The sequence below is a fragment of the Simochromis diagramma genome, unplaced genomic scaffold (genome assembly GCF_900408965.1).
Source record: "Simochromis diagramma unplaced genomic scaffold, fSimDia1.1 OVJJ01000781.1, whole genome shotgun sequence".
In the NCBI taxonomy this organism is placed as follows: Eukaryota; Metazoa; Chordata; class Actinopteri; order Cichliformes; family Cichlidae; genus Simochromis; species Simochromis diagramma.
Window position 1 is genome coordinate 73,671 of NW_024386832.1, and position 24,738 is coordinate 98,408.

The following is a 24,738-nucleotide window of genomic DNA, read 5'->3' on the forward strand; positions in this document are numbered from 1 at the left end:
TTTATACAACGCATATAGATATAAGATGTTTTGAAAGAAAAAGAAAATATATTAAAATGCAAACACTTTGAATGCAGTTAACTTAGACATCTCAGTTTCAACAGAGGTTCTTTATGATGGTTGTGTTGACAAAGTTGTCCAAATTTGAAGTTAACAAAATACATTTAAGCTAAAGACAGTTCATATAGGTTTCATCTTAAATACAAAATATTGTTTCGGTTTTTATTTTTCCTAAAGTTTAGTTTTAAATGTCTGTTAACTACATCTTTTCACACTTGGGTTTTAATTTCTGTTTTAGATCACTATAAATAATTCATATTTGAGCAGTCCTGACAGATATCTGAACATTCAGCTGCACTTGATATTAGTCCAACTGAAGATCATAATTTACTGCCGTAATATCTCTTCTCTCACTCGGTCAGACAGTGAACCAACATCACTGACCGGAGACTAAAAGTCACAATCTTGATGCAAAGTGCTTTATGGTTTGGATGAAAAAGAGCAGCGCGTGGCTGAAGAACACCGCATAGAGTACAGTAGGAAGTCGCTAAAGTAGCGATAAGGGCCGTTGATGCTATTTTTTTTTCAGTGGGAAAAACAATATCTATAATATCCCTGGTGGGATCACACACAATGAGGAAAAAGCTGAGGTAAGCGAGGTCCACCCAGTATCTTGCAGAGATGAGTAAAAATGTCAGCCCTACCATACCCCTCTCTATGTGGCGTGCGCAGAGAGAGGTAGAGGAAGCAGTGTTTATCAACCTAGCAGCTACCTCTGTTTACCAAGGAGCAAACGTCTCCGCCTACCATACCATACCATAGTTTGTTTATAAAGCGCTTTAAAAACAACACATGCCTGACTAAAGTGCTGTATAACAGAAATATAGGCGGTACAATAAAAATAATAAATACGATAAACAAATGACAATAATAATAATAATAATAATAAAATAACAATGTCCGTTATCCACTGAGTCAAAGACCAGCGCAAAAATTAGTTTTTAACCTGGATTTACAAACCACCACTGATATCAATTTCCTAATGTGAAGAGGAAGATCATTCCAAGAATGGGGCCACAATCGGTCTCCGTGATTTTAGGACTGAGAATAACAGCTGCTCACCTGACCAGACCGGCGTCAGCAGATCGGACAAATGTATAGGTCCCAGACCATTCAAGAATTTAAAAACCAGTAAAAGGATTTTAAAATGGATTCTAAATGTAATTGGAAGCCAATGTAAGGTGGCCAGAACCTGAGTAATGTGCTAAAATTTTCTTTTACCAGTTAAAAACGCAGCAGAATTCTGCACCAGTTGCAGGCGTGACAGAGTGCCCTGGCCAACCCCTATTAAAAGGGAGTTGCAGTAGTCCAAGGTTAGGTTATAAAAGCATGGATGACAGTTTCCAACTCACGCTTGATCTTCGACAGACATCTGAGGTGAAAGAATGACGATTTCACCACCCCGTTTACGTGGCCATCAAAACTAAGTACAGAGTCTATTTTTACCCCAAGATTAATAATCGAGCTCTTCAGGTGAGGAGTCAGAGCAGCAAGGTCAACATCTAGGGTACCAGAGGAACGATTAGGATCGAATATACCATTACCCACACAGCGGATATATGTGTGCAATACGTCGATGTGCAATCGGGGGAATCATCAAGCGGTAAACTTTCAGAGTAAGTGAACTACCGACGGTTACGCAGAGAAGAAAGCAGGGATGTCAGGAAATCCGACAATACCTATTTTGGTCTTCGTAATTGTAGTCTTAAGCGCTGCTCTAATTACAGTTAGTGTAATTTGGGGGGTATGTAAATATAAAAATTGCTTTGCCCCGTCGGACAAGGACCCTAAATGCCCTTTCTCAAAAGCTGCTGTGGCCGCTGACTCCGGGAAATGTTCAGAAATTGGACGGTGAGTAACATTTTAACCCCTGTAATGTTAAGCAGACCACGGGAGTGTTTTGTTATTTTAGCTGTAATAGCGTTTTTCAACCATCTGGTAGTTGTTTTGCTCTGCAAAATTTGTAATCAGGGATTATTAACAGAAAAACACAACAAACAAATTTGAAATTTTACAATTTGTAATTTTTACTGAATAAGGCACTCAGAATGTACATGAATAAAAAAAATTTAGAATAGCCAATTTAAATTGTGAACTGTATAACAACGAGAAGCATGCAACCCTTGGCCCTGTGGTTTGTTTTCGGGCATCCCTTTATTCCAAGTCAGTCTTGACGGTTTGGGCCCCTGTTAGAGCTCCCAAAAAGCACTTCCTCTCAGTCTGAAGCCAAAGGCCTACATTGCACTGTTTACACCTGAGCTCACTTTTATACAACATTTTCCTGAGTGAAGAGCAAACCCACTCTGCTCTGCCTGTATGTTCTACAAGCCTCAAACCCCTGCTTTTTCAGGTGTTGGAAGAGGGCTGGCAGTGTATGTTTGCTGATGGGTGATGAGACATAAGATACAAGATACCAAAAATGGCATTAATTGCTAAAAACACAGCAAAAATTAAATAATAATAAAAAAAAAAAAAAACCCTAAATGCTGAAAATGTAAGTAGTTAAAAGTTGAAATGTAAATACTTGGTTTTTGTACAACAAAACACAGCGGAAGTGCTCCAGGATGCTAGGGCCAGTGTTGAGCTTTTGTTACCTAGTGACTACACAAGCCAGGAAACACCAACGACCAGATTTGGTAAATTAACATTTTTTTTTGATTATTTGAATATATAAGAATTTTAATATAAGAATTTTAAACCCAGTTTCTAGAAACAAATTGTATTTTACAATAGTCCCTATGTTTAGGATTGATTTGATGGAAATTGAAATGATCAACTTAGAGAGGTGTGAATTCAAAGACACGCAGAAAATTAAAGTAAAAAAAATAAACTATGTGGCAGGCTAGTCCTTTTTACTCACATTTCCTTGCAGAAACTTGCAGATACTCAATAGTTTGTATGGATCCGACGTGGTTGTATACAGTGGCTTGCAAAAGTATTCGGCCCCTTGAACTTTTCCACATTTTGTCACATTACAGCCAAACATGAATCAATTTTATTGGAATTCCACGTGAAAGACCAACACAAAGTGGTGCACACGTGAGAAGTGGAACGAAAATCATACATGATTCCAAACATTTTTTACAAATGAATAACTGCAAAGTGGGGTGTGCGTAACTATTCAGCCCTCTGAGTCAATACTTTGTAGAACCACCTTTTGCTGCAATTACAGCTGCCAGTCTTTTAGGGTCTGTCTCTACCAGCTTTGCACATCTACAGACTGAAATCTTTGCCCATTCTTCTTTGCAAACAGCTCCAGCTCAGTCAGATTAGATGGACAGCGTTTGTGAACAGCAGTTTTCAGATCTTGCCACAGATTCTCAATTGGATTTAGATCTGGACTTTGACTGGGCCGCTCTAACACATGGATATGTTTTGTTTTAAACCATTCCATTGTTGCCCTGGCTTTATGTTTAGGGTCGTTGTCCTGCTGGAAGGTGAACCTCCACCCCAGTCTCAAGTCTTTTGCAGACTCCAAGAGGTTTTCTTCCTAGATTGCCCTGTATTTGGCTCCATCCATCTTTCCATCAACTCTGACCAGCTTCCCTGTCCCTGCTGAAGAGAAGCACCCCCAGAGCATGATGCTGCCACCACCATATTTGACAGTGGGGATGGTGTGTTCAGAGTGATGTGCAGTGTTAGTTTTCCGCCACACATAGCATTTTGCATTTTGGCCAAAAAGTTCCATTTTGGTCTCATCTGACCAGAGCACCTTCTTCCACATGTTTGCTGTGTCCCCCACATGGCTTGTGGCAAACTGCAAACGGGACTTCTTATGGTTTTCTGTTAACAATGGCTTTCTTCTTGCCACTCTTCCATAAAGGCCAACTTTGTGCAGTGCACGAGTAATAGTTGTCCTATGGACAGATTCCCCCACCTGAGCTGTAGATCTCTGCAGCTCGTCCAGAGCCACCATGGGCCTCTTGGCTGCATTTCTGATCAGCACTCTCCTTGTTCGGCCTGTGAGTTTAGGTGGACGGCCTTGTCTTGGTAGGTTTACAGTTGTGCCATACTCCTTCCATTTCTGAATGATCACTTGAACAGTGCTCCGTGGGATGTTCAAGGCTTGGGAAATCTTTTTGTAGCCTAAGCCTGCTTTAAATTTCTCAATAACTTTATCCCTGACCTGTCTGGTGTGTTCTTTGGACTTCATGGTGTTGTTGCTCCGAATATTCTCTTAGATAGTGATGGCCCGCTTGAAGCTGAAGCTCCGGTGCCTGTGTCAAAAAAAATCAACACACTGCTTCAGAAGCACTGTGTCGAAGCTTGATTCGTTTGGGCAGAGTCACGTGATCAATGACGTCCGAAGCTTCATTTAGAACGTGACTGCTTCGGTATCTGATTCAGTGGTTTATAAGCAGGTGAACCATTCGCGGGATTTGTGGAGTGTTTTGATGGTTACAGATAGCAAACCACTGATCTTTCTATTGAGAGATTTGGAGCCAGCGAGGAAGAGAGGAGTTTCTGTTGTGTGGGAGTATTTTTAGTTGATTTTGGTCAATCGGGTGGGTTTTCCAGCTTTGTGTTCTTGTTGTTTGCTTTTGTTTTGTGCGTGTTTATTTTATCTGACAACGGGAAAAACTTCAAATGTCAAAAATCTGCTTTTCATAATATAAATATCATTAAATAACTTTAGAAAGACTTCTATTTGACTCTTTATATTTAATGTTATAAAAATATATATTTTATGTTTTAAATAATTTTAAAATGTTAGTCTGCAAAATGTGCAGCAATTTAATTTATTTATTCTCTTTAGCTGATAGTTGGTGGGGCCCAGTTAGAATGTATAACTGCATCTCTACCAGTTTCTGTGCACTCCAGCCTCTTCTGTGCCATGTGAAGGGATTTTCCTTAAGGCAGGAGAAATTATCTCCACGAAAAGGAACAGGTTCGGCCATCGCACAGTGGAACAAATTTTCTTCTTAAATACAAATGGAAAAGGGTTACCTTAAATGCATCATGTTTTTAATTTGCAAGTTCATAAGCATTTTCCCTTTCCAGTTCACAATCAATTCTACCCCCAGGTCAAAAATATGTATAGGAAAATTTCCCTAATGTAATATTATTTATAAATACACCCGTCTAGCGATTAACTGCATAAGTACATAGAGGCGGGATCTCACAGCAGAAGCATACTCCATAATGTGTTGAACATTATTAGATGTATATTATATGTAACGTGGTATTTTTTTTTTTTTTCAATTATTGTATTTACCAACATCAAGAAGTCACAAGCAAAGAAAGACCACACCATGCATGGTGTGGTCTATTTAAACAAGGAAAGCTTACTGGTCAAAATTATTTATTAAAGTAATAAACAACATTTTTGTCACCCCAAAAAATACACGTTTAAAGCAACACAACGGTGGCCCAATATCAGACAGAATTCCACTCTGTAGAGTGGGCAATCATTATGAAGCAGCTAGTTTTATTTTGTGGATTCACGCTGCTCTTCATATTTTTGGCCACCAGATGTCACCAGAGAGGATTGTGTTGAAAAGCTCCGAGTAATGAACCATTTTTCAATACAAGCTTCAGAAAGCTTCATTTGGCCATCACTACTCTTAGACAACCTCTGAGGCGTCACAGAGCAGCTGTATTTGTACTGACATTAGATTACACACAGGTGCACTCTATTTAGTCATTAGCACTCATCAGGCAACGTCTATGGGCAACTGACTGCACTCAGACCAAAGGGGGCTGAATAATTACGCACACCCCACTTTGCAGTTATTTATTTGTAAAAAATGTTTGGAATCATGTATGATTTTCGTTCCACTTCTCACGTGTGCACCACTTTGTGTTGGTCTTTCACGTGGAATTCCAATAAAATTGATTCATGTTTGTGGCTGTAATGTGACAAAATGTGGAAATGTTCAAGGGGGCCGAATACTTTTGCAAGCCACTGTATATGCCTGACAACATCGGGAGATACTTCAAATGAGATGACAGATTGTGTTCTGGGGGGGGGGGATCTCCTCACAGATCTGGATCAGGGTATCACTGAGCTCTTTGACAGTCTGAGGTACAACTGGGTGGCATTGCATGACCTCAAACAGTTTTTCAGAGGTCTTCTGTTAGATTTAGGTCAGGGGAATGTCAATGGTATAAACTCCTTCATCCTTCATGAACTGCCTGCATACTCTCATCGCACGAGGCCAGGCATGCACCAGAAGAAACCCCGCACCCACTACACCAGCGTAGTGTCTGATAATGGGTCCAAGGCTTTCATCCCGATACCTAATGGAGGCAGAAATGGTAACATAAAAATACTGTTGTGTATAAAAAGTCTTTCTTTCTTTAAGAATTTAATGGTTCGAAATTTATTTTCATATTTTCATGGTCTTGGATTTCAAATCAGTTTTTAAATTGGTGCACCAAAGCACAACAGGGATTTGCTCCAGAATGACACTATGCCAGCAATTACTGCAGTTCAACTGAAAGGTATTGGTAGTTATTTTCAACTGCTAGACATTTGAAGTCTGTTGAATATCTTTAAATTAGTATGACTCATCCAGAAAACGTCAAGCAGGGGTGGTACAGGAAATGGCTGTGATTAGCATATGCAGGTTTGTGGTTAGTTGCCAGAGGTGGCAAAAGTATGTTAAAATGCTTTTGCTTAACTGAAATCTCCAAAATATACCTGAAATAAGAATGTAAAAAGTTGTTCCTCAAAGGACAATTTCGCTAACAATTTTGTACAAAGGTATTCAGAGAATCAGATAGACTTTATAAATCCCAGAAGGAAATTGAGTTGTCATAGCAGCAAAAATGCAATACACACCAAGCACTCATATAAAATGAGTGTACTAACAGAGGTTTTGATAAACAAATATTAAGGTAAATAGATAAAAAAAAAAAAAATAGAGATATAGCTTGAATATAAAAGGGCAAGTATGTGTGTAAATATATGTCATGGTATACAAAAGTGACGGGGTCCATTGAGGTGAGATTAATTCTGTTCCACATGGGTGGACCTGACCCAAGTGGATGAATTAATGAGTCTGTTAGCAGTGGGAAGAAACGACCTGTAACGTTCCCTCAGACAGCGAGGTTGAATGAACCTGTTGCTGAAACTGCTCTTCAGATTGTCAAGTGTGCTATTGAGGGGGTGGGAGTCATTGTCTATGATTGCCAACAGCCTGTCACTGATCACCTCCTCCAGGGTGGCAAGCTTCATGCATGTTGCTTTGTTTTTCTGTTTTCTCCCTGAAGGATTGCCACCTTAAGGTGGTCAGGGTGTTTGCACACAGTTTGTGTGTTTGGTGATGTTTTAACTGAACTGACAGAAAAGCTGAATTTAAAATTACCTGCCAATGGAAAAAAAACATCACTCTCTTCCTGTTTCCTTCTTTTCTGTAGTGCTAGCTAGATTCGGAAGTACTGCAAACCTGTTTTGAAAATGTTACTTTTTTCTGTACTTTCGATTCAAAATTTGGGGAGTAAAAGTAAAACGTCAAAAAATAAATACTTAAAGTACAGATACCTGAAAACCCTACTTAAGCACAGTAATGAAGTATTTGTACATTGTTTTTTCCCACCTGCCATATAATCAGAAAATAGTTTACAATCATATTGTTCTGTGTGGTTGCTAAAATTTTCTCTTGTAAATCTGAGGCCCAAGTGCCTAAACCCTGCACTGGCTGCAGATGTTCATTGGACAGTGAGTGACATTTCTTTTTTGATACACTTTGTTCTGTTTATATGTACTAACAAAGGTTTTATACAACACATGTAGTTTTCTAAGAGCAAACCTGAGCACTAAAGCATCTTTGGAAGCTCATTAAACCATGTCTCCGGGAACTCCGGCTTCCTCCCACAGTCCAAAGACAGTTAGTGGGGCATGCATCATAGAAATTCAATTGCAGAATGGGAAAATCCTGATTGAGATCTAAATTCAGTTAATTCAGTTAATAACGGTGAACTCTTTCAGGGAAATACTAAGGAAAAACGGCTCTGCAGTAGATGCCGCCATTGCTGCGCTGCTGTGCACCTCCATCATCAACCCACAGAGTGCGGGAATCGGAGGAGGGTCCATATTCACAATTATGGACCGCTCTGGTAAAAAGACACCCACATTCCCCACATTCTAATGCAGCAGCTCAGTCTTGCTGAAGAATCAAGTAATAATATGTCATCTTTTCAAAGGTAAAGTAACAATAATCAACTCCAGAGAGACTTTCCCCAGCAACGTGACCCCTGATCTGCTTAAGTCATGTGCTAACACCTCAGACCGGAAACAAGGTAGGATAACATAATACCATTATTTAAAGACCTGCATCTGTTACCTACCCCCCCAATTTTTTTGTAGGTAGTCTTTATTGTTTTTCTAGATCCATCTGTTGTCGTGCACTAGCTTTTTGGTTGCAGGTATGAGGAGCTTAGGTTAGTGAAATTATCAGATAATGACAAAAGGATTGAAGAACTCTGTTTGCTTGGTTTGTCACAAGAAGAGCAGCAGATCCTGTAACACAGTTCTTTTAACTGTAAATGTTTCTTCTTCATTAAGGTTCACTTAAAGTAGGTCATATAGTTTTTATTGTTGTTGTTGTTGTTGTTGTTTTGTTTTGTTTTGTTTTTTTTTTGTTTAACAATTTATTTTATTTCAAAGCAACTAGTATCATAATTAAATGATCCGAATAAATTGGTTGGATAACTGAACTTTGATGTCAAACTATAGTGGAGGAGGCTGTGGGGGTTTTATAGGCAGGCCACTGTGGGCCCGAGTACTGGCTGAAATGGTATTTAGTGTGGGCAATCCATAGCCTGTTTGCACTTGGGATCCAAAAAGGTGCCATTGGCCCTCCACGGGTACGCCTACAGGAAAACCAATATAGAGAAAAGCAGAACTTATTTAGCCATTAAGTAACTGTGGAGTGCAGTATGTTGAAAAATAAGTGTTAAAATGTGATTTCAAACTATGTAGACTTATTGACAAATTAGAGATTTTTAATTAAATGTAGTGCATAAACAGTTCTTTATTATCTACTCTAATGACCACCTCAAGTTGTTATTTACGGTGGCCCTGAAAGGCGAAATGGACTACAACTTAAGAAAACACCAGCAAATAGAAAAACACTGCAAACGCGCACAAAACACAACAGAAGTAGAAAAAGAAAAAAAAAAAACGGAACAAAACTGAAGTGTTTGTTTTCTTTTTTTTGTAATTCGTTTTTTTTTTTCTTTTTTTATTTCCATTGTGTTTTGTGTGATTTTTGCTGTGTTTTTCTATTTGTTGATGTTTTGGCCCATCATGTCCACCGTAGGGGTTATCGGCTCAAATATTTATTTAAAACGAAAAAAAATGCATCAATAATGCACCCACTATGTATAGTACCTGTGTTTTTGTGTGTGTGTGTGTGTATGTGTGTGTATACATACATATATATATACATATGCAGTGCTACACCCCTGCATGTAGGCCTCAGAAAATAGAAAGGCAGGTACTTTCCTGTATATGATATCCTGATATATATGATAAACATTGTTATAACCAGGAAAAGTCTAATCATGTGTATATATAGTGAAATAAATAAATGTAAAAAGCAAAGGTAAGTAATAATAATAATGGATTGGATTTATATAGCGCTTTTTCAAGGTACCCAAAGCGCTCTACAATGCCACTATTCATTCACTCTCACATTCACGCTACGGTTGTAGCCACAGCTGCCCTGGGGCAGACTGACAGAGGTGAGGCTGCCATATCGCGCCATCGGCCCCTCTGGCCGGTAGGTAAAGTGTCTTGCCCAAGGACACAACGACCAGGACAGAGAGCCCGGGAATCGAACCGGCGACCTTCCGGTTACAGATATGCTTCCCAACCCCCTGAGCCACGGTCGCCCAAGTATAATATGCAAAACATTATCTATGATATAGCTAATTATAAATGGACAAAAAGGTACACCAAGTACACCTCTGAAATGAAATAAAGTAGAAATCATTTGAAACTATATAGCACCAAACTATAACAAATGTTATCTCAGGACATTAAAGGTCAGAACCTTACAGTTGACTGAAAACATGATTAAATGTATGAGTTACTTTCCTGCCCTGATTATCCATTATTCATCTGATCAGATAGCAGATGGATTGGGGTTCCTGGGGAAATTCGAGGTTATGAAGCAGCACACCGGCTGTATGGGAAGTTGCCGTGGGCCGACCTCTTTCAGCCGGCCATCAAACTGGCCAGAAATGGGTCCCGTATTGAATACACCCATGGTCAATACATCCAACGCATTAATAATACGTTAATACGGTATGAAATACACCCACAATGTGATTTCAAAAATATGAGGAGCAAACAGAGAATGGTTCAGCTTTATTTCACTGTCTTTGTCTTTTAGGGAGTTATATTTAGATAAAAATGGGAACCTGCTTAAGACCGGTGATACTGTGAAATTTGAGAAACTGGCTGACACTTTGGAGATGATCGCAAACGAGGGACCAGATGTGTTTTACAACGGAACAATAGCAAAGAATTTAATCAGTGACATACAGGAAGCAGGTATTGTCAGACGGGTTTCATCCTGCTCTCTTTCTGACCATTTTCTATATCTGCCAGGCACAATGATCTAATTACAAACAAACACATCAATTAGCTCTGTGAATCTCTGCCATGATCTCTCACAAGCTATACTGTGAGCTGTCTGGATTCATTAAAAGTCTTGATTATGATATGTGTTGTGTTCAGTTTTATTCAGCAGAATCATTTGTTTCACTGTTTTTGCTCTGAAGCAAACGTCACGGACTTGAAAAACTGCACTAATTCGTGGAATATTTCACGGGAAGGAAACCTCACACTGGGGGACTTGGCATCATATGAAGTTAAAGTGACTGAAGCGTGGAATATTTCTTTGGGAGATTATAAGATGTACTTCCCTCCACCTCCTGCAGGAGGAGCCATTCTCAGCCTCATCCTCAACATCATGAAAGGTTCCTGTTAGATACTGACTGTAGAACTGCTGCTCATCTACACTCTGAAATCACAAAATGACATTTTCTAACAGCTGTTTATATTTTCAGGATATAAAATAAATAAAGAACCTAACACGACCGATGAAAAGACATTATTCTATCACCGTTATATTGAAGCTTTAAAATTTGCCAATGGATTAAGGAAACGTATCGGAGATCCAAAGTTCGACCGAGAAAATGTAAGTATCACATGGACAGATTTACACCTGCTTTTGTTGGATAGAGGTAAATTATTTTTAAGTAGTTACATTTAGTTATGACTGTGGTGAAAGAAATATTGAGATCCCTGACTTGAGTAAAAGTAGCAATAACACAGCATCAACCCCTAAAAATAGACAGTATAAAATATTTAAAAGTAAAGTTCCTGCTTTCAAAAAGGCAACATTGGTTTTTATCAGTGTTATATCAGTGGTCACTTCATGAATTTGTTAAGAGATTTTTGCATTTTCTCTGAGCTTACTGATCTGACTTGACTGTTAGTGAGACTGTGTTAACACACCTGAATGCTCCAGACCAGGAAACTGCCAAACTTATGCATTTATAAAGGTGCTTCCAGTTTAATGATTAGTTAATGAAGGTCATTTGATTATCAGCACCTGTCTGGTAATTACCCTCTTAATTCTTACGGAAGCAGAAAGGGTGTACTTAGTTTTTTTTAAAGATTGAGTGCTGTGAAAACTTTCCTGTAATCCCAACATTTCCCAGTAAATCAGCATTTACAGTTTCTCTTTAAAATGATAATTCTGACAAGTGGTGTAACATACACAAACAAATAACGAGCTCTAAAAGCAGATAAACACAAACCGTGTTAATATTTGACTCTAAATATTTTATGTATTTTTTTGTATTTGTCTTGATGTTCATGGATATTGTGTAATGTGTTTATTTTTTATGCTCTGCAGTTCACAAAGGCAAAAAATTTAACAGAGGATAACTTTGCTGACTACATACGAAGTTTGATCACTAACGAGACTCATGCCCCTGAGTATTATGGCGATACCCAGTATGTGGACAGCATTGGTACCACACATGTGTCTGTGCTGGCTGAAGATGGATCTGCTGTGTCTGTCACCAGCAGCATCAATGGCGTGTCAGTATCTGGATGGTTCTGTTAAAATGTTGGGAACCAGCTATCACATATTATTCTTCCTTTGAAGCTGAATGATCAGAAAGGTTTAAGAGATAATGGAGAAATTAATCACAAGGAGGATGCTAGTTTTGTAGTTTGTTAAATATATTTTTCTTTTCAGATTTGGCTCCAAGGTCCTCTCTCCAAGCACTGGAATCATCCTCAACAACCAGCTGTCTGACTTCTGTGGAAGAAGATCTAACATCTCCCCTGGTAAGGGATCAGCAGGCTGTATTGCACTTTTAATATCTTTTAAATATTTAAATACCCTGAGTCATAAAATAGCATTGTGTAAAAGCTGAGGCACAGTAAGGATTTTTTCCAAAACTATTACCTCTAATGATTTTCCTAACAGGAATATCATATTTAGGATCCATAAGTAAATCAACTTTTCCCCAATAACCCTTTTATAACTTTTTAAGACACATTTTTTTAATTTAAGGTAATAAAGATGTCACTCAGTTTGAAGATGTTATTCTATTAGGCCACTTGGTCAGTTTTTATTGTTATTAATAACAAATCTATCACACTCACAGAAATATGAGAAAATTTCACAAATTTGCAAGACTATTGTCTAAATAACATACACAATACCTACAAATACTCTACATGCCAATCTGTCCAAAGATAATTTGTTTACAGTAAATTTTATTTTTGTGTGGTTGAATTGTATATTTGAAGATTTATCTGTGGATGCTGTTGCCAGTCAAAAAATCTAACTACTGTAATAGATTTGAATACTTAGTTTAATTCAAGTGTGTCTTTCCAGTATTCTGAACTTCAATTATGATTTCTGTTTAGAACTAATCAGCAATTTTTAGCTCATCTGCTAAACTTACTCTGCCACATGTGTCCTCTCTGCAGCTTCTCTCCTCCTGTTATCCCTTTAAAACCCACCTCTCTCTATAGAGACTGTCTACTTTCAGACCACCGAAAAACTATTTAAGCATAAAAAGTAGCATATAAAATCCTCAACCAAAGATTGAAACAGTTAATTGTGGGTTGTTAAACGTAAGGTCCTTGTTAGCAAATTATTTAAATATTGACAGATTTAAAATTCAATATGTAAATATCTGACATACTGATTTATTCTGATTCATGGACACCTGGTGAAACTTCATTCTAGTGTAAATGATTCAACATTTTGGCAAAGTTTGTCCTCTTGCCAGGTTTCACAAACTGCAACACAAACTGGCTGTGATCAGCCACTGTGAATGCAGTGAGCACATGTGAGCCATGATGCATTTGTACAGCCATTATTCGCATATCACTATGACAGGCACAAGCAGTCCTACAAATCATTTAGACAATCCCAATAATACACTTAGTTTCATTGTGTTTCTGCTAATGCGAAATTACAAATTTACCCTAAATTAGTAAGTTCAATGTGTTTATATAGCCATTTTTAAGCTGTTATCAAGCGCTTTACAAGAATAATAAAAATACATCACACATAAACATAATACACAAAAGCATGCATTATTGGATTGTAATTCAGTGTTTTGAAAACTGTGAATAGTGGTTAAAAGGAAACAATGATAATTAGTTTCTTATTAGAACTATTGTAGTTAGTAATACTATCAATATTTAGTTTAAAGACATGTTCAAACTTTCTAAGACAATGATTTGTTTGAATGCATGGTCAGAGATACTTCTACATTTGTTCTTAGAGTACAGATTCAGATAACAAAGTTCTCCTAAATCACTGATTTGCAGGAGAAACATTCATAGAAATTATTTATACACAGCTCTGTGTGTACACTCTGCTTGTAAAGGAGATCCAATAATTTTCTTCTTGTTCTTCTCACAATGATGAGTGTAGGTTTTGTTTCCTTTTTTGTCACTCAAGGCTTTTGTAATACTTCTCACTGGAGCATCCTCCTTTCTGTTTGGCCCCAGCTGCCCTGAAACATTTGTGCACATGACTTATCATCAACATCATCATCACCTTTATTTATGAAGCGCTTTAAAACAACCACAGCTTTATTCCATAATTTAGGAGACACAATAGAAAAGGCCCTGTCCGCTCTGAGCTTCCTCCTGGATCTCGGTACCTCCAGCAGCAGCTGGTCAGCTGAACTGAGAGACCGACCGGGTGTGTAGGGATGAAGAAGCTCAGAGAGGTAAGGCGGGGCAAGATTGTGAAAGCATTGAAAAACAAACATGAGAATTGTAAAATGAACTCTAAGGCTACGTTCACACTGCAGGTGATGCTCAGTTCTGATTTTTTTGATCAAACCCAATTTTTTTTTTTTTGTCTGGTTGTTCACACTACAAATAAAATACATGTTTAGTAAGTTTAGCAGATGAGCTCATACATGTTTCGTTCACGGCCCTCAAAGCGGCCCGCATGCGCAAAAGAAGACGTCACACACAACGCGCTCTGCTTACACGCAGACCAAACAGTATTGTTTGACTGATGGCCCTTAATATAAAGACTTGTTTCGGACTTTACGTTTCCCAATTTTGCTTTAAGTGATAAAGTTATTTTGTTATTCACACATGGCCTAATAATTATCCTTATTGCTGTTTTAGACAGAAGCGGTGCTTCAAAGGATAGTTGCAGATTTCTGTCAGAATCTGCAGATTATACAGTACAAATAAAATGTTCACGTTTCTCCAACGTTGTCTTCCCAACAGTTTCACTAACATCTACACTGGATGGCCAGGGAGTGTTCACGATGTCTTCTCTGGCGCTTCTCCTGCGCTAAGAATTGGCGATTGTCTTGTGTCAGTAACGTAAAAGACTGATTTAATGCGACATGACCATTCAAACAGCAGTCGCTTTCTAAAACATCAGATATGTATTGGATTTAGTACCACATACGAAAGTGACCTGGGTTGGATTTGAAAATATCGGATTTGTGCTGTTCACACTATCATACCACAATTGGATTTGGGTCGCATAGGGTCAAAAAAGTCAGATTTGATGCGCTTTCGCCTGCAGTGTGAACGTAGCCTAAAAGACACAGGCAGCCAGTGCAGTGAGGCCAGGACAGGGGTTATATGCTTTCTTTTACAAGTTCCCGTTAGGAGTCATGCAGCAACGTTTTGAAGCAGCTGCAGATGTGAGAGCAATGACTGACTGAACCTCACATAAAGTGCGTTACAGTAGTCCACACGGGAAGAAATAAAAGCATGGATCACTGTTTCAAAGTGCTGCCTAGAAAGAAGAGATTTCACTCTTGCCAGTCGCCTTAAATGATAAAAACTGGACTTCACCACTGCTCTGATTTTGTTGTCCAATTTAAAATCACTATCCAACTTAAACCAAGGTCAGTAATAACAGGTTTAAAATAAACTTTCAGGGGTCCCAAATCTACAGAGGACAACTCAGAGGTACCACTGGGTCCAAACACCAACTCTTCTGTTTTCTTGTCATTAAAATTTAAAAAGTTTAGAGCCAACCAAGTTTTGATGTCATCTAGGCATGTCAAGAGAGGTTTAATGGAGATGCCATCCTTCTGCTTCAGTGGCAAATAAATTTGGCAGTCATCGGCATAACAATGAAAAGAGATCTCATGACTTCTAAGGATGGAACCCAGAGGCAATAAACACAGTAAAAACAGCAGTGGCCCTAAAATTGAGCCCCGTGGGACGCCGCATGACAGAGAAGCAGAAGATGATTCAGAACCAAGAAGGCTGACGGAGAAAGTTCTATTGGCCAAATAAGACCTATACCAATTAAGTGTAGTGCCACCAAACCCACTACATCACTTAATCGAGATATTATAATATTGTGGTCTACTGTGTCAAAGGCAGCAGTTAGGTCAAGCGAGACAAGAACAACATGGTTACCAGAATCACATTCCAGAAGGATGTCATTAAAAACCCTTAATAATGCAGATTCTGTGCTATGAAGGGTTTTAAAACCTGGCTGAAAAACCTAAAAGATTCCATTTTCATCTAGAAAATCTTTCAGTTGACTAAAAACAATTTTCTCTAAAACCTTGGAAAAGCAGCTTGGAAACAGGCCCATAATTAGCTAAAACTTGATCAAGGCCAGGTTTCTTAAGCAGTGGCTGCACTACTGCATGTTTGAAATTTGCAGGAACCACACCTGGTAGTGACAACCTTTTCAATAAAAATGTTCAGAAAATGATTGCAAATATCAGGCAAAACTTCCAAACAGACATTCAATGGAGTATTAAGAACAGTGTCAATGGTCCTAAATAACACACGTGGGTTATGACAGTTGGAAGAAATAATATTTGCAAATATTCCCTTTTTGCCTCTTTAACAGTGTTCTGGTAGCGATGCCGGCAGTCTATGACAATTTGAAATGATACATGCAGTTTATCCTTTTTCCATCTCCATTCTGCTCGATGACATTCCCTCTTAACAGCACGAGTGCTCTCATTAAACCAAGGCTCAGGTTTAGCTTTAGGCTGCCTGCAGGAGCCACAGAGTCCCAGACTGTTTGACAGCAAGAATAAAACCAAGAATTAAGCTCTTCTGTGTTAGCGGAGATAAAGTCAGAAGGGCCACAGAGCTGATTAAAAGCAGAAAACTGCGGCAGTGGAGGGGTTAATAACCCGACAGCGCCAAGCAACAACGTGAGATTTAACTGTAGTATGTGTAAAACCAATGTTGAATAACACAGAGTTGGGTGTCATCTGGATAGCAGTAAAAATGTATACTATGTCTTCTGATGATATTGCCTAAGGGAAGCATGTATAATGTAAACAGAATTGGTCCTAGCACTGAACCCTGTGGAACTCCATAGTTGACCTTAGTGTGTGAAGAGGACTCTCCATTAGGGTTGCCACGATTAGTCGACTAGTCACGATTACGTCGACTATCAAAATCGTCGACGACTGATTTAATAGTCGACGCGTCGTTTGAAGCTTTGTAAGATCCCAAAAGACGCAGGAATAAGTAGTAGAATTTAAGAGTGTAATAACGGACTGAAACAGAAGATGGCAGCACTGCATGTACAAGGATGCCAGCTGCTGTTAAACCCCAAAGAAGAAGAAGCAGTGTCCCAGAATTCATAGGGCAGCCCTGCTCAGTTTCCAAAAATGGCAGCAGCTAGTTAGTTTTAATATTACTCTTATTATTCTTTCTGGGTCACAAAATAAACATTTAACATATTTTCAGGCGAGAATGTAGCTGTGTAAACCTCAAATATCTGCTCAGTTTATCAAGACACCACATATTTTCAAAAGTGCTCCGACGTTTTCAGAGACGTTTGTTACCCACTAGCTCGATAGCTAGCCGGGGGCAAGGTCACTAGAGCCGTGAGAACACCGGACTCCCGGCAAATCGTTTTCAAACCCACCGCCGTCTTTCGCTACTCAGGTTAAACATGATATATGAGTCACTAAGATAATTTAAAAATGTTATTGTTTGGCTTTTTTCAGTATTTTATTTGTTCCTGAATAAATCGGTTTGGCTGAGATTAAAGTTATAGTTTTTACACAGCTGAATAAACGTCAAGCAGACAACTGATTATCAGAAGTATGAGATGCTGGAGAATATACTCCGGTGTCCCGTTATATTTTAGATAGCAAGGAGTTTATTAAACTTCACCGAAACAATCTGCAAATTTCATTAAAATTTAATAAACTGTCATCTTGTCTTTATTTTTAGTTAGCACATACCTTAAACACTTAAAGCTGTAAGCTAATGATAGTTATATAAGAGCAGATGCTGCTGTTGCAATAAGCTGTACGTTTTACGTCCAATGGATGAAGATCTGATTAGTCGACTAATCGCAAAAATAATCTGTGACTAGTCGACTATCAAAATAATCGTTTGTGGCAGCCCTACTCTCCATTTACATGCACAAATTGGAATCTATTAGATAGATATGATAAAAACCACTGAAGAGCAGTACCTGTAATACCTACAGCGTGCTCTAACCGCGCTAATAGAATATTATGGTCAACAGTATCGAATGCTGCACTGAGGTCTAGCAGGACAAGCACAGAGATGAGTCCACTGTGAGCCATAAGAAGATCATTTGTAACCTTCACTAAAGCTGTTTCTGTGCTGTGCTGAGCTCTGAAACCTGACTGAAACTCTTCAAATAAGCCATTCCTCTGCAGATGATCTGTTAGCTGACAACTACTCTTTCAAGGATGTTTGAAATGAAAGGAAGGTTGGAGATTGGCCTATAATTAGCTAAGACAAGTAGTGTCTGGCAACCATACCTTAGCAGAGACTTTGTTTCGTGGATGACAAAGGTTAGAAGTAATATAAACAGGAACAAAGTTAGCAGTGACAGACGAGCAGCCACACACACCGGGCCATCTTTTATGCACAGATTTGTGTGTGTGTGTGTGTCCTATTTATGAATGAGGTCCAATTGTTTTTTTTGTTTTTTTTTGTTTTTTTTCCTTGTTCTTCTCACATTGATGAGTCTGAATTGTAGTTTCGTCCTGTCATTAAAGGCTTGTATTGTATTTGTCAGGGGAGCGTCCTCCTTCCTCTATGGCCCCAGCTGTGCTGAAGTCCCAGTCAAAGATGCTGGTAATCGGAGGAGCTGGTTCGACTATGATTACAACTGGAATAGCCTCAGTATGTGTCCATAATAAACACAAAAAATGTGATAAATTGATGCTGAATGATGCTCCTCTTTGATGTTATAGCGGGTATCATAATCAAGACCTTCTTCACTCTAATCTATCCTGTAATCATCACTTCATCATCTCAAAGATTGCTGTGTATTTTTTATCTCTGCCCAAGGCGCTCATCAATCATCTTTGGTTTAACAAGAGCCTTGAGGATGCAATTAAAGCTCCAGTTTTTTTTCGTCGACTCCGAATATGACGTTATGTTTGAACCCGAGCTTACCCAAAAGGTAATATATTCAGCACAGTCATATGATAAAATAAGAAATCATACTACTTTTGTTACAACTGAGTCTCCTTTCCTCTTTGCCCTGCAGGATTTAATAAATTCTCTTAAAGCTCTGGGACATAATATAGCAATATTCTACAATGTAGTTAATGCTGTGGAGAAGGAGGATGATGGCTGTATCTCTGCGTGGTCTGATGAAAGGAAAAAAGGCAAAGCAGCTGGCTACTGAGACCAAGAGTCAGTGATGTGAGTTATTTAGCTTGGCCTTAAAGTTATAGACCGTCCTGAAGCCACAAAATCTGCAGCAGATGATGTCTTTACTGCTGGAAAATCATTGAAAAGTAATTATTAACAGTGAGAAGAGTCAAAAGGAAATAACAGACCCTCTGACCCTCTTTCTGTTCAGGTTGTTTGTTCACATTCTGATCTCTGTTCTGCAATTACTTACAGGTTTCTTTGGTAGAAGTGAAGTCAGTACAGATCATTTTCCATCTACATAAACTTAATGACAAATAGATGATTCAATCAATTCAATGATCAAATCTTTTAAACTCAAATATTTATTCATACATGTGTAAAACAACATTGTAAAATATGAGAAATTTTATTTTTTAATTGAAAGACAAAAATAGTTTTGAAGATTATCAAAAAAATATTGATCCTTGGCCACATTGTTGTCTTAAAGATTGATATCAGCCCTAAATTCCATGCAGCTCTTAAACATTTTAGTTTATTTTGATTTTAATGCCAACAACATATTCCAAAAAAGTTTTGATGAGGCACTAAAAGACTGAAACACAATTTTTTTTTTTTTTTTTCTCTAAGCAAAAGCAACCATCAGGTCATGGGGAGAAAACTTTAGTTCCTGTTTTGAGTGATTCCTGGAGTTTCATGTCTGTAGGGAAAATGTCTGCTCACAGCATCCGACAGCATGTCCATGTACGTGCTGTCAGTTGAACGATTCTGTGGAATCTGGTTACTTGCTCTTTAATTGTTTGGTGTTTTAGTTGTTTGGTAGTTGTTGAAATTCTTTGGTGAGCTTTCAGCTTAGATTCTGATGTTTCTGACAATATATATTAGAATTCAAATAGATTTCAGGATTTAATGAATTAATATCTGATTATTTAAATTAAATTGTATTTGAATTGGGAAATCAATTCTTTTAAATCCACCTCTAGATCCAAGCCCCGATAAATGGGAGTGTTGCATTTTAAATTTAATTCGATTGTATCTATTGTCGTGACATCTGTAGTAGAAGGAGATTGAAGCGTCTCTCTGGCTGCCTCTACATCACAGGTAGGAAAGGTTAAAGGTCTTTATATCCAGTCTTATGTGATTAAAAATGTGCTATAACAGAGCTTTTCTCCATTTCCTAATAATAAAGCATTTTTATTCTTAATCAAAGAGAAATTAAAATATAACTTTGATCAATAAATAAATGAGAAACATAGTTTGACTCGTGGAAATAACATTTCTAATGTCTGATGGCTTGTGTGTGTGCACATGAGCCAGCTTCAACCTTGGTAATTTTGTGTGCGTCTGGAGGAATGCAGAAAGATACGAACTGTGCCGCCTGCTCATCATACACTTAATTCTGAATAAGAAAAATAACATTAAGTGTTGTAATTTGTAAACACAGAACCATGATTTATATGTGTTTTACTGATGGTTAACACAGTAGCACAAACACCCAAAACTGTTTAAAACATAACAACATATTAAACGTAAATATGTACCGTTTATCATAACTTGTATGTGGTTTTAATGAGGTTTAATTATGCGCTATTTCTCAATATTGGCATGTTGAAAATATATACAAATATATATGTTTATCCTAACCAGTGTAACAAATCAGAAAATAGAATAACAATGATTCTAATAACATAATGGGGGGGGGGGGGGGCAGGATGGGGGTGAAAGTGGCACAGTGGAGCCACTAATCTAAAAGAATGTCTGACTTACAAAATATGATGTACATGTGTAGCAGTATGATTTCATTAAAATTGATAATAAATCAGAATCAATAGTTTTAAAAAGTAAAAGAAAGTGTTTCTCTGGATTTGAATTAAAAACAGATTGTTATAATGAATGTTCATGTGAAAATGTGTTAAAGACAAATCTAACTGAAGCAGAATTACATAAACTGAATGAAGCATGAAGTTAGATAACTATAGTTTAAGTGTTTTGATTATTCTTTTGTTATTTTTACTATTTGATCTTGCTTTTGCTTTTCTTTTGCTAAATTCATTGAATAAAATTTACTGCAATTAAAGTCTAAATTGTGGGCATTCACTTTTTAACCTTTCGTGAAACAGTAAAGGCAGAAGCAGGGGTGATTCTAGGATCAGAGCTTTGGGAGTGCTGAGCACCCAGAGAGCTGCCCAGCCAGGCAAGATAAACTTTACTCGTTACAATGAGACTTCTTCCCTGTCTCTGTCAGTCCCTGCATCCTTAAATGTCTCCAGCTGTCCCGAGTTCTCTCTGATTGTCTCCTTGGTGCATCCGCACACCACTACTCTTTTCTCCTTTGCACTGTTAAGTGGTGGTGAACAATCAAAGGTAAAGAGTCTGAGAAGATTTAGCTGCCATTTACACACTGTAGTTGTATTGCCCTGTGGAAGAAATTAAAGGTACAGGCTGTTTTTTTTTTTTTTTTTTTTTTTTTTTTCTTAGTCAGTTTTTCTATTTTATGTTTTTAATGGTGATCTAAGAAGTAGTGATGGGCAGATGACGCTTCATGAAGCACTGAAGCTTTTCCTCCAATTGGTTCACCCCAGCGCAAAGCGTCTTGAAGCTTCATTTGCTCTAGTAGGACACCTACTGGACGTAAAAATATTAGTTGGCATGAATTTGAAGAGTGTGGCATTTTGCACACAGCCTGTAAATCTCAACAACAAAAGGAGTGTGTAAAACATGTATATTGTAGTGATGGCAGTATACTGTGTATATTTATACTGGCAGTATGGAAAATGATTATTTGGAAATGCTTAAAATGGAAATGATCATTTACTGTGAGGTGAGGTGTGGTTGGGGTATGGACAGTGGTTGTGCTTTTGTAACATTGAGGTATGGACAGTGATTAGTGTTTAGGGGACACATCATTGGTTTTTATTTAAAAACAACAGTTTCTCCACTGTGGCAGGTCGTAGGCGATTTCTTTTTTTGGACAATATTTCCCCTGCTTTTGAAAACACTCGCTCACAGGGCACAGATGAGGCAGGGGTACACAGGTATGTCAGTGCTAACTTATATAAGTGAGGATAGACATATATTTTTGTCTCTCCCAGTATTTAAGGGGGTCCTCCAGCCTTCCAATATTTGGCTCCATCATGTACCGTTGGACCTCAATATTCGTGTCTGCTGTCACATTTTGTGTCTGTGTCTGCCTGACACTTTCATCCAGGCGATGCCACAGGTTGTTACCTAAACAATAAGGAGAGTTTTATGTGATACTAACAATTCAATTTTCAATCCAATTTTATTTATATAGCGCCAAATCACAACAGTCGCCTCCGGGCGCTTTATATTGTACAGTAGATCGTACAATAATAGATACAGAGAACATCCCAACAATCAGTTTATATAAATGCCACTCAAATGCAATAACAATAGTACCGTGGGAAACAGCCTCAACAGTTTGACGTTGATGGCTGTGGTGGTGGTGCGGAGGAAGAGGAGGTGGTGGAGGCCCTCATTACGGAAGCACATTCTGCTTTCAGTCTTTTTTTCTGCTTCGCTAGCTCTTGCAGGACCGAGAAACCCGAGTTTTCTGAACCTTGGGTCCAGCAGTGTCGCAAGGAACATAATGCTCATGGTTTGTATTTTATCCAGCTTCTCTCTCAATAGCATCCTCAGCTTCTGAGCCAGAGAAGACCCAATGGATGGGGATTTTTTTTTTCCATTTGTTCATTGAGGCAATGATCCAGCATAGTGAGCAAAGGTATGACCTTTGACCCAGACAACTTTTTTTTTTTTTTTCCTGAGAGAGCATGGACAATGGTGCTAGGACAACCAGACACGTGTTTCCGCAGGTCCTTCCTCCCTGCAGCTGTCAGACTGTACAATCAGAACTGCTCCCAACAAACATAGATGTTTACATCAGCGCTGTATCTTGCACTATTTTATCAACCGATTCACACTTTAACCAGGGTTGCCTCTTATCTGTATTTAATTTAATTTAACAACAGTATGGTACTCAGTTTTTGGTAACCATTGTCCTTCATGTAAATATGTAAAAATTGTGTATGTTTCTGTTCTGTGTCTTGTGTACTGTTTGTTTGTATTTGTGTTTTCTTGCTGCTGTTACACCCAAATCTCCCCTTGTGGGACAATTAAAGGATAATTCTATTCACTCTGAAATTATACCAAATTCCTCAGATGAAATAGGTGGGATGTCTGTTGTGAGACTTGCCAAAGCAGCACCCACTGGCTCCCTTTGCTCGTACAGTCTTTGCAGCATATTATAAGTGCTGTTCCAGCAGGTTTCCACCTCCTGTATTAGTTTCGGTTGAGGCTTCCTTAGTTGTTCCTGCACCACTGAAAGCCTCTCCTTACAAAATGCAATTAAAAAAGCATACATTAGATTGTCAAGGGAGCAGAACTATACACTTACGTAGCATTAAAGAAACTGTAATTAAGCCACTTAAGAACTTACCTTTGCAGTGGTACTGCTCCTGAAATATCCCACGATCTTCCGACTTGGCTCGGATGTCAGAGAGCTCAGGGGTCTGGTCAAGGGCCTTCTTCACCACTAAGTTCAGGGTGTGCGCTATGCATATGGCATGTTTGTCGTAGCTCCCTTGCACAAGCCCCCATATTGGCAGCCCCATCTGTTACTATGCATGTGACTTTGTCAGTAATTGCCCATTCTGTCATGAGTGAGCCTTTCACTTGTGCAATATTTTCTGCAGTGTGTGCAGTAGGAAAATATTGCACTCCTAAAACAATGGTGTTTAATGTGCTGGACTCATCAACAAAATGGCAGGTGACTGCAAGATAGGCCTCTGTGTTGATGGAGGTCCACATATCTGATGTCAGACTCACAGCTGCTGCCTTATCTTTCTCCTTCATCTCCTGGTTCCTGGCCTCCACCATGACTTTCAGGGCCTAAAGGAAAGAAAAAACATTTTGTTTAAAAGTACGACGTGGCTGTGAAGCAGTGTGTTGTGTAGCTACACACTGAGGCTTTGAGCCTCAGTCCTGCCTGTTCACATTTTATTCTGTAAAAACTAAATTTTCACTGCTTTTATAACCTTTTTAGTGGGGAGAACATAGCTAGGATTTAATGATTTAACAGATCTTTTGAATCCTTTGTCCTCCACAATGCTAAATGGCTGGGAGTCCTCAATCACCATGCTAACCAGGTCTTCACCTATTTGAGATTGTTCTCCTGAGGAAAGACAATAAAAACAAAGCACAAATATAAATATCACACACGTAACTTATTACAGTTGTATAATATTGTTATATCATTTAGCAACATTACTGCATGCTATATTATCATGGCATTTGATGGCTCACCTGGTCTTGCTCCACAATCGGTGTTCCCCTTATTCTCATGCAAAGCTCTGTAGTGCCTAAGCATGGATGAGGTGTTGTTGTTATATCCCAGCTCCCTGGCACATAGCAAACACTTCACCTTGTACAAAAGTAAAGACAGCTTAACATAAATTGTATTGCACCATCAGTATTATCAAAATACATCTTCTGTAGAAATGTACATACCTTGTTGGGAGATATAAGATCAAAATGTTCCCACACAGGGGAGGACA

General features: G+C 38.5%; 1 pseudogene; it reads left to right on the plus strand.

Moving 5' to 3' along the window:
- Window positions 1–856: 856 nt before the first annotated feature.
- LOC120731416 lies at window positions 857–20,773 on the plus strand (annotated as a pseudogene).
- Window positions 20,774–24,738: the final 3,965 nt, after the last annotated feature.